The 7,174-nt window shown below is 31.3% G+C and overlaps 1 long non-coding RNA gene across 1 annotated transcript; it reads left to right on the plus strand.

Moving 5' to 3' along the window:
• The first annotated feature begins 2,392 nt into the window (after positions 1-2,392).
• On the plus strand, positions 2,393-2,929 carry LOC142618348 (uncharacterized). The gene is made up of 2 exons (XR_012841267.1): positions 2,393-2,533; positions 2,615-2,929. It is a non-coding gene; the product is annotated as an uncharacterized LOC142618348 (long non-coding RNA).
• The last annotated feature ends 4,245 nt before the right edge of the window (positions 2,930-7,174 follow it).

Consider the following 7,174-nt stretch of genomic DNA (forward strand, 5'->3'; position numbering starts at 1 on the left):
CTAAGCCTAGTCCCTTCAAGCTACAACTAGAGAGTCCAGGGTCCTTGTTCAGGCTTGGGCCTGAATACTGTTCAAAAATAGACTCTCACAAAGGGTTATTGGCTTGCTGGCCGGTTCGAGGAATTGGTTGGGGAAGTATTCTTCAAATGTTTGGAATTTGGTACCACATTGTGTGGTGTGGATTAATTGGAGGGAGAGAAATAATCACATATTTAAATATTCGGTGCTTTCTAGGGATAAGCTCTTAGAGTTGTTTGCGACCACTTTATTTGATTGGTCTCATGCGTGAGGTTTTACTTCTTCGAAATCCATTCCACTGTTTTTAGATTCACTTTTTGCTTGTACATAAGTTGTTTTGTTTTCCTTTGTTGCTTGTACATATTTCTTTCATTTACTTCATCTCTTTGATGGAACAGCTTCTTTTTAATAATTTTTCTTACCTATTAAATATATGTGTGTGTGCGCGTATATATGCAGAAACTCATTGGAAACCCCATAGGCAATCTCATATCTAACTCTTATAGCCTTATATTCACTTACACTACTTAATATAGCTGATAAATATAATAATATAACAAGTTTTGGTTTACACAATGGCAGTTTCGAATTGTATCAATCAATAAACAATTGTATAAGTCAATAACCATCTACTTATGCCTCTGTTAGGTATACAAGATTAGGTATATATATATATTCAATCTGTAGCATCCAATATAGAGATCAGATTTTACCCTGTGCAATTCCACATTAGAAAATCCTGATTCTGTAAGCAATTGCCTATTTGAATTTAAGGATCAGCCCCACTAGGTTATAAAGCCAAAGCCTCCACACCTTAGTTCCTATATCCTATATTATCAATTTGAATTAATCTCCATAACCCCCACACATAAAGTTATGAACAACAGCCAACGGAAATTATTCTAAATCAATGAAGCCCAAGAGACTGATATGTTCGTTCCATCCAGTGGCGGAGCTAGGGGGGAGGGGGAGGCCATGGCCTCCCTTGACTTTTCAAATTATAAATCACATAAAATTTTGCCTACTGGCCCCCCTCAGATTTTGAATTTGTTATCTCAAAATTTAAATTTGACCCTCAAATTTAGGAACTAATCCAATAAAAGTAAAACCCAACAAAATCAATTATGTAAAAAAATTAATTTTGATATAAGAAAACTGAGAAAGAAAAACCCCATCTGGCCCATTCATTCCTCAGCCCACCCTCCAAATACTAACAAAAAACCCCATTCTCCTCCATCAAATTCCAAATCACCAATGAAAAAAATAATACTAACAAATAAACAAAAGAGCAAAACAAATCTCCTCTTACATTTACTGGGAGTATAATGCCCCCATCACGCCGCCTCTCCATGACAGTCCTCCACACCACCAGCCGCACTTCTATGAATCATTGGTATCTTTCTCATTTTTTATCTCGCTCTCTTGTTGTGTATTTGTTACCCTTTTTTTTTAATTATTTTTTTTATATAACTCTATGTGCTGTGTTACTACAGTACAACACTTCAAAATACTGTGTCTGAGTGTGAGAATGACATTTTTGTGGCTGTAAATTTGACAAGTGTGGATTTCTGTCTTTCACTTTAATTATATAATATCTTATAATATTTTTGAGTTTCTGTTATATAAAATTTAATTAGATTTTCTTTGAGTTTTGACTATTAATATATACTAGCTTGTAATCTCACGCATATGCATAGATATATTTAAAAAATATACATTAAGATGCATAGTACAAATTTTACATATATAATTTAAATATTATTGATAGTCATTCTTATATATTTTTTTAACTATTTAAAAAGTCTTGTAAGAATATTATTAGGCAGAAAATATAAATTGTCTATTTTAAAAAAAAATTATGTTGATTAATTTTAAACTCTTTGGTTTTTGTACGTAATAACTTACTTGAACAGATATTTATGATGTGATCTCACATTTGACTCTAAAATTAAGAAATAAATGTTTTCTCTAAAAATAAATAATTTTGAACATATAGCCCAAAATTGGACTTCAATTGTAAAATCTAATTGAATTTTCTCTCAATTTTATCTATTAATATATATAGATATATATATTTATATTTATATAACTTGATCCTAACCCTATATATTTCGCCCTAATTAATACTCTTGAAAGATACCCTTGCCCTTTAGAAGAAAAAATATGAAGAGACCAGGAAATTGCACTGGTGGGCTGGTGTTTAAGAAAAGTGGAAAAGGTAGTAGCAGACACCCGTATTGACTACTTTTTAATTGAATTAAAAGACAAACCAATAAAAAAACCAAAAAAAAGAAAGAAAGAAAAGAAAGAGGATTGGACTCTGCCTTTTGGAAGTGTATATGTGTATATATATCACATAAGTAATGTTTGAAGTATGAATTGGTGTCTCTTCCATTCAAAATGGATGCCAAGATTTCCATGAGGATTATCATGATCGCGATGCTTCTCTTTTTGTTTCTCTCATCTGCCACTGCGAGGGTGTTTTCTGAGCCGAACAACATCGCCCCTGAAGCTAGTGAGTTCATTATTTGGTAGACTTATTGTTGTACAGGTTTTTAGATTTATGCAATTAATTAATCTCTTGTTATGTTTGCAGAGAAGAAGAGTAGCCTGCAACGTATTATTGTTCAGATGAAAACTCTTGGAGCAATGAAGTTAATAAAACCTGGCCCCGTTTGCACAAATGAGTGCAAGCGGCAAACAAATCCGTAACACATTTAAAGTCACTGCCAGCAAGCTGCCCTTCGAAGTGCGCAGACACCTTTCTCGTTGTGTAGAACACCTTTGAAATTTCCAATGTTAATCCCTGAAATTTCATTTTTTTTTTTTTTTTTTTTTTTTTTTTTTTTTTTTCATGCTTGTCTGCCTTCTAGTTGAAAAAAATGAAGCTTAATTGAAGAGCCCTATCTGGCAGACCAGAAGCTTTTATCCTCTAGGTTTTTTCTTTTTTTATTTATTTTTTGTTTTTTTATTAAACTGTTAGCAAATAAGCTACTGAAAAGTACATGACATTAAACTGTAAACATTCCATTTTGCAACATTTATTTAACATCGTCTTTGCAAAAAGGGTAAAATCATTATTTTGACCATTACATCTCCAAATACTTAATTGTAAACAAATCTAGAAGCACTGACCATCAAAATGTTATACCGTGTTCTTAAATCTAATCAACAAATGTCTTCAAAAAAAAAAAAATTCAATCAACAAATTAAAAGTTATATCCAAAGCAAAATTTGGGTGGTTAATTTGCATTCTCATGATTAGGGTTGATCACGTGTGATTGTGATTTATTGATTATAATTGCTTCTTTAAAAAATAATTTCGATTAATTATTTATCATAATCTAATTGGATAAAACTAATAATAATCATGAAGATGCATACTGTTTAGCAAAAAAAAAATAATGAAGATGCATACACCAGATAATTTTAAAGTAACTAATAATCTCACCAGGCAGTGGAGTGAATTTAAATATCTAGTTAATTATCTTTAATTTAAGATAATTAATTAGTATTTAAAATCCATAAATGACCCCTTACAATATCTAACTTTAAAATGGCCACACAAAAAAAACAGGTTCAAAGTCGGATTTCTCTCAAAGGATAATCAGAAAAACGTCCAAATCTGGCATCAGATCAAATAAAGACTTGGTGCTTATTTCCGATCTAGAACCTTAGTGCTTTGCAGTACATTGTCCCAGGCCAATATGGTCCATGGCTTTGCATGGTAGAAGTTGCTCATTCATATCGAGGAAACTCCTCCTTAGTGGATGGAGCCAGGATTTGACTTCTGAGACAAAAGTTTTTATATAACATATGCACATTTATGCACAAGAGGCAGTATAATGCATATTTGTTGTACCCTATTTATCTAATAGGGGTTTTTTGACTTTTTCACATGAATAGTCACTTTTTGTGGTTCTTTTTCAAAACCAAAATTCCATCTATGAACTAAAAGATTTTTAGTAATTAATAAATATCAATAGCAATTTACGTAAATTTATGTTGTTCTGGGTAACATAGATTCCTAAAATGTTCGAATTATAATACTTTCATTAATCTATATTATAAATATTTATATACTTGAAAATTATGACTTTAGCCTAAAGAATCTTTTTTTTAAAATGCCTAAAGAAAAATATCACATTTAGAAGTTTATTATTACCTAATTACCATCTAACTATTATTCTTTACATAGAACTTTTTATGAAGGATTATAAACTATTATACAAAGAATTGGGAAAATGCCAACAGCCCCCTCCCCCAACTTTGGGGTAGTGGTTATTATGCCTTCTAAAATTTTATTTTAGCCAATTTACTCTATGAACTTCACACATATACCAAATTAAAGTAACTTCCATCACTCATGCGACACACAATAACAACAGCCTAGTGTAAAACTTGAACTTTGGAAAACATTTGTAAGAATAAAGCTCGAATTTTGATTGACTTTAACCTATCTTTCCCAAATTTCACTTAAGCAAATACACATTAAAAGCACCATGTGCAATATAAGACTAGTCTATATATTAATAATCAAAGCAGCTCAAAGAAAATCCAAATAGATTTTAATTGGATTCTCAATTTTGTGTCATGTGTCCTATTTAATTTTTAATTTTTAATTTTGTGCTAAGTGAATTATTGAGTATAAAAATCAAAGAATCCAAATTCAATTATATTCAAATTTGGATTTTAATTTAAAAAATCCAATTTTTCGCCACATGTCCATCTAAGTTTTTAATTTTTATGGCAAGTGGATTATTGAGTGCAAAAACCGAAAGGTTTAAAACCTGTTAAATTCTAAATCATATATATACATATATACATATATATATATATATATATGAGAAATCATTACAAATTATAGCTAAAAATGTATGGTTTTTAAGAAAAAAATGTAAGCTATTACCATGTATAATTTGAACATATTCTAAAAAAAAATGTATAATTTGAACCGTATAATTGTGATTATTTTTTATTGTATTGTGCATAGGCACGGGGCTACACGCTAGTATATAACTGAAGCCTAAGCTGTGAGAAATTTTAATTAGATTCTAAATTTGATTCCAATTGTTGTCTAATTTTGCGTCACGTGTCTTATTTAAGTTTTTTTAATTATCATTCTAGGTGAGTTAATGCTGTGCAAAAGATAAAGAGTCTAATATAATTAAACCATCAAAAACCCTATAAATAAATTATTTTTTTTTTAAAAGAGTAAACTCATGTGTATATACCAAAAAAAAAAACTAAGATAAAAGAATAAGAGAGAGAGAGAGAGAGAGAGAGAGAGTAAAAGTCATCTATGACTTAAAAAATATGTAACACTTACACCAAGTATAATTGGAACACATATATATGTGTAATTGTGATCATTTTTAATTGTATCATGCATATACACAGGTTATATACTAGCATATATAAAGCTACTCAAAAGAATGTAAAACGCATTTGAAAAGAATGATACCAATTAATAAGTAAGGCGTCTGAAGCAGTTAATAATTAAGGCATGTGAGACAGATAGACAAAAAGAAGATATTTCAATATATCTCAAGTGTATAAAAAAAATTGTTACAAAAACCAAGGAACAACTAGGATATAATCAACACAGTACATGTTTCATTCTTGTATTGTTAGGGTCAATTGTGTTTTTTTTTCTTTTCTTGATAAGTAGGGTCAATTATGTTAGTGTTGGAAAATCCGTATTTAAAACCATTTTTATTGTAATTGAGTTATAAGTTTGTGGTGTCTAGATAGTGATTGAAGTTATACATTGAAGACATAAAGAAACGACTCAAGAAATTTCTTAAAAAGAAGAAGGTTTTGTTTCGTTGACAGAAACTCAACTGATCGAGCTTCAAAGTATTAGTTTTTCAGTCTATCTTTTTAAGATGATCTAAAGATATAATTAAAGACCTATTAGGTCAAGTCATCATAAATATAAATTTTCAAAGGCGGAGATCTTGTTGCGAAGACTATTTGCCTATGGTTCTTGGTGAAGTCAGAAAAGAATTGGGTATTCATGCATCGAAGAGATTCACAAAGTAGAGAACTCTAACTGGGTTGGAGCTACGTGAGGTCATATGAGTAAGTCCTACTGTAGGTAACAATATTAGAATTGGGTACTATGCTTGTATTGTTTACTCCAAGCCCAAAATTCTTTATTGAGTCAAGTATTTTTCTTTGGGTGCTAATCAAGTTATCAAGATTGGATCCAATTTTGCTAAGTCTAAATGTACTCTCCAAACCTTATTCCTTTTGAAAATATAACTTCTGAAAATATATAAAAATTGAAGTGAAGCAAATGCATTCCACATCGATAATAGATTTCCTAAATTAAGGATTTTGTTCTATTGGGATTATTTTTGGAAACCCTCCAAATAGAAAGGTGATGCCCCGTAAGACCAAATACATATATAATTTTTTTAGTTAAAAAAAAATGGACAAAGTTTAGTTACAAAATTGATTGTAGCCTAAGGCTACAAACTTACTCAATATCTTTTTATTGGAAATGAATTTTGAGAAATCCACCATTAGATTACATCTTCTTCTTATATCCTCCATGTAAGTGCACAATTGCACCTGGACCCAAAGAAGATTATAGGCTCAGGCCCAATGAGCCTTAAACAATAAAATTTGTAGAGTGTGGGCTTGAAATCTAGGTTAGAGGTACTGAGAACTTGACAACAGCCTGAGAGTTACAAACACTTATGAATAACAATTGTTAATTGCAAATAGGCCTCCTCGAATGTAAGCCGAGGACCAACTCTGTATTATTTCTCTTTCTTTCTTACAGGTTACAATCCTTAATTTCCTTTCTTTTTCTTTAGAGAGAGAGAGTGAGCGAGAGAGAGAGAGATCCCCCCCCCTCTTTTGCATTCCTTCCCCTTAAATACCCTTTTTTCTGATGCCTTTTGGGACCCTGACTAGAAGTTTCTGCCCTACTGTTCAGGGGTCACTTCCCCATTAATGCGGCCAGGGAGGTAGGTGCAGAGCCTTTAATGCGGATGTGGCAGCCTTTGCACTTGATATTTTCTTTAACACTGGTGTATCTAGAAGGTTCAGGGCCTCCCCCTTTTAACCATTAGTCTTTCTAGAGTTATGTCTTGACCTTCATAATGAAGTCTTGAGTTCTCTTGGATCTGTCCGAGGAGAAACT

This window comes from Castanea sativa, chromosome 12 (assembly GCF_040712315.1).
Source record: "Castanea sativa cultivar Marrone di Chiusa Pesio chromosome 12, ASM4071231v1".
Classification (NCBI taxonomy): domain Eukaryota; kingdom Viridiplantae; phylum Streptophyta; class Magnoliopsida; order Fagales; family Fagaceae; genus Castanea; species Castanea sativa.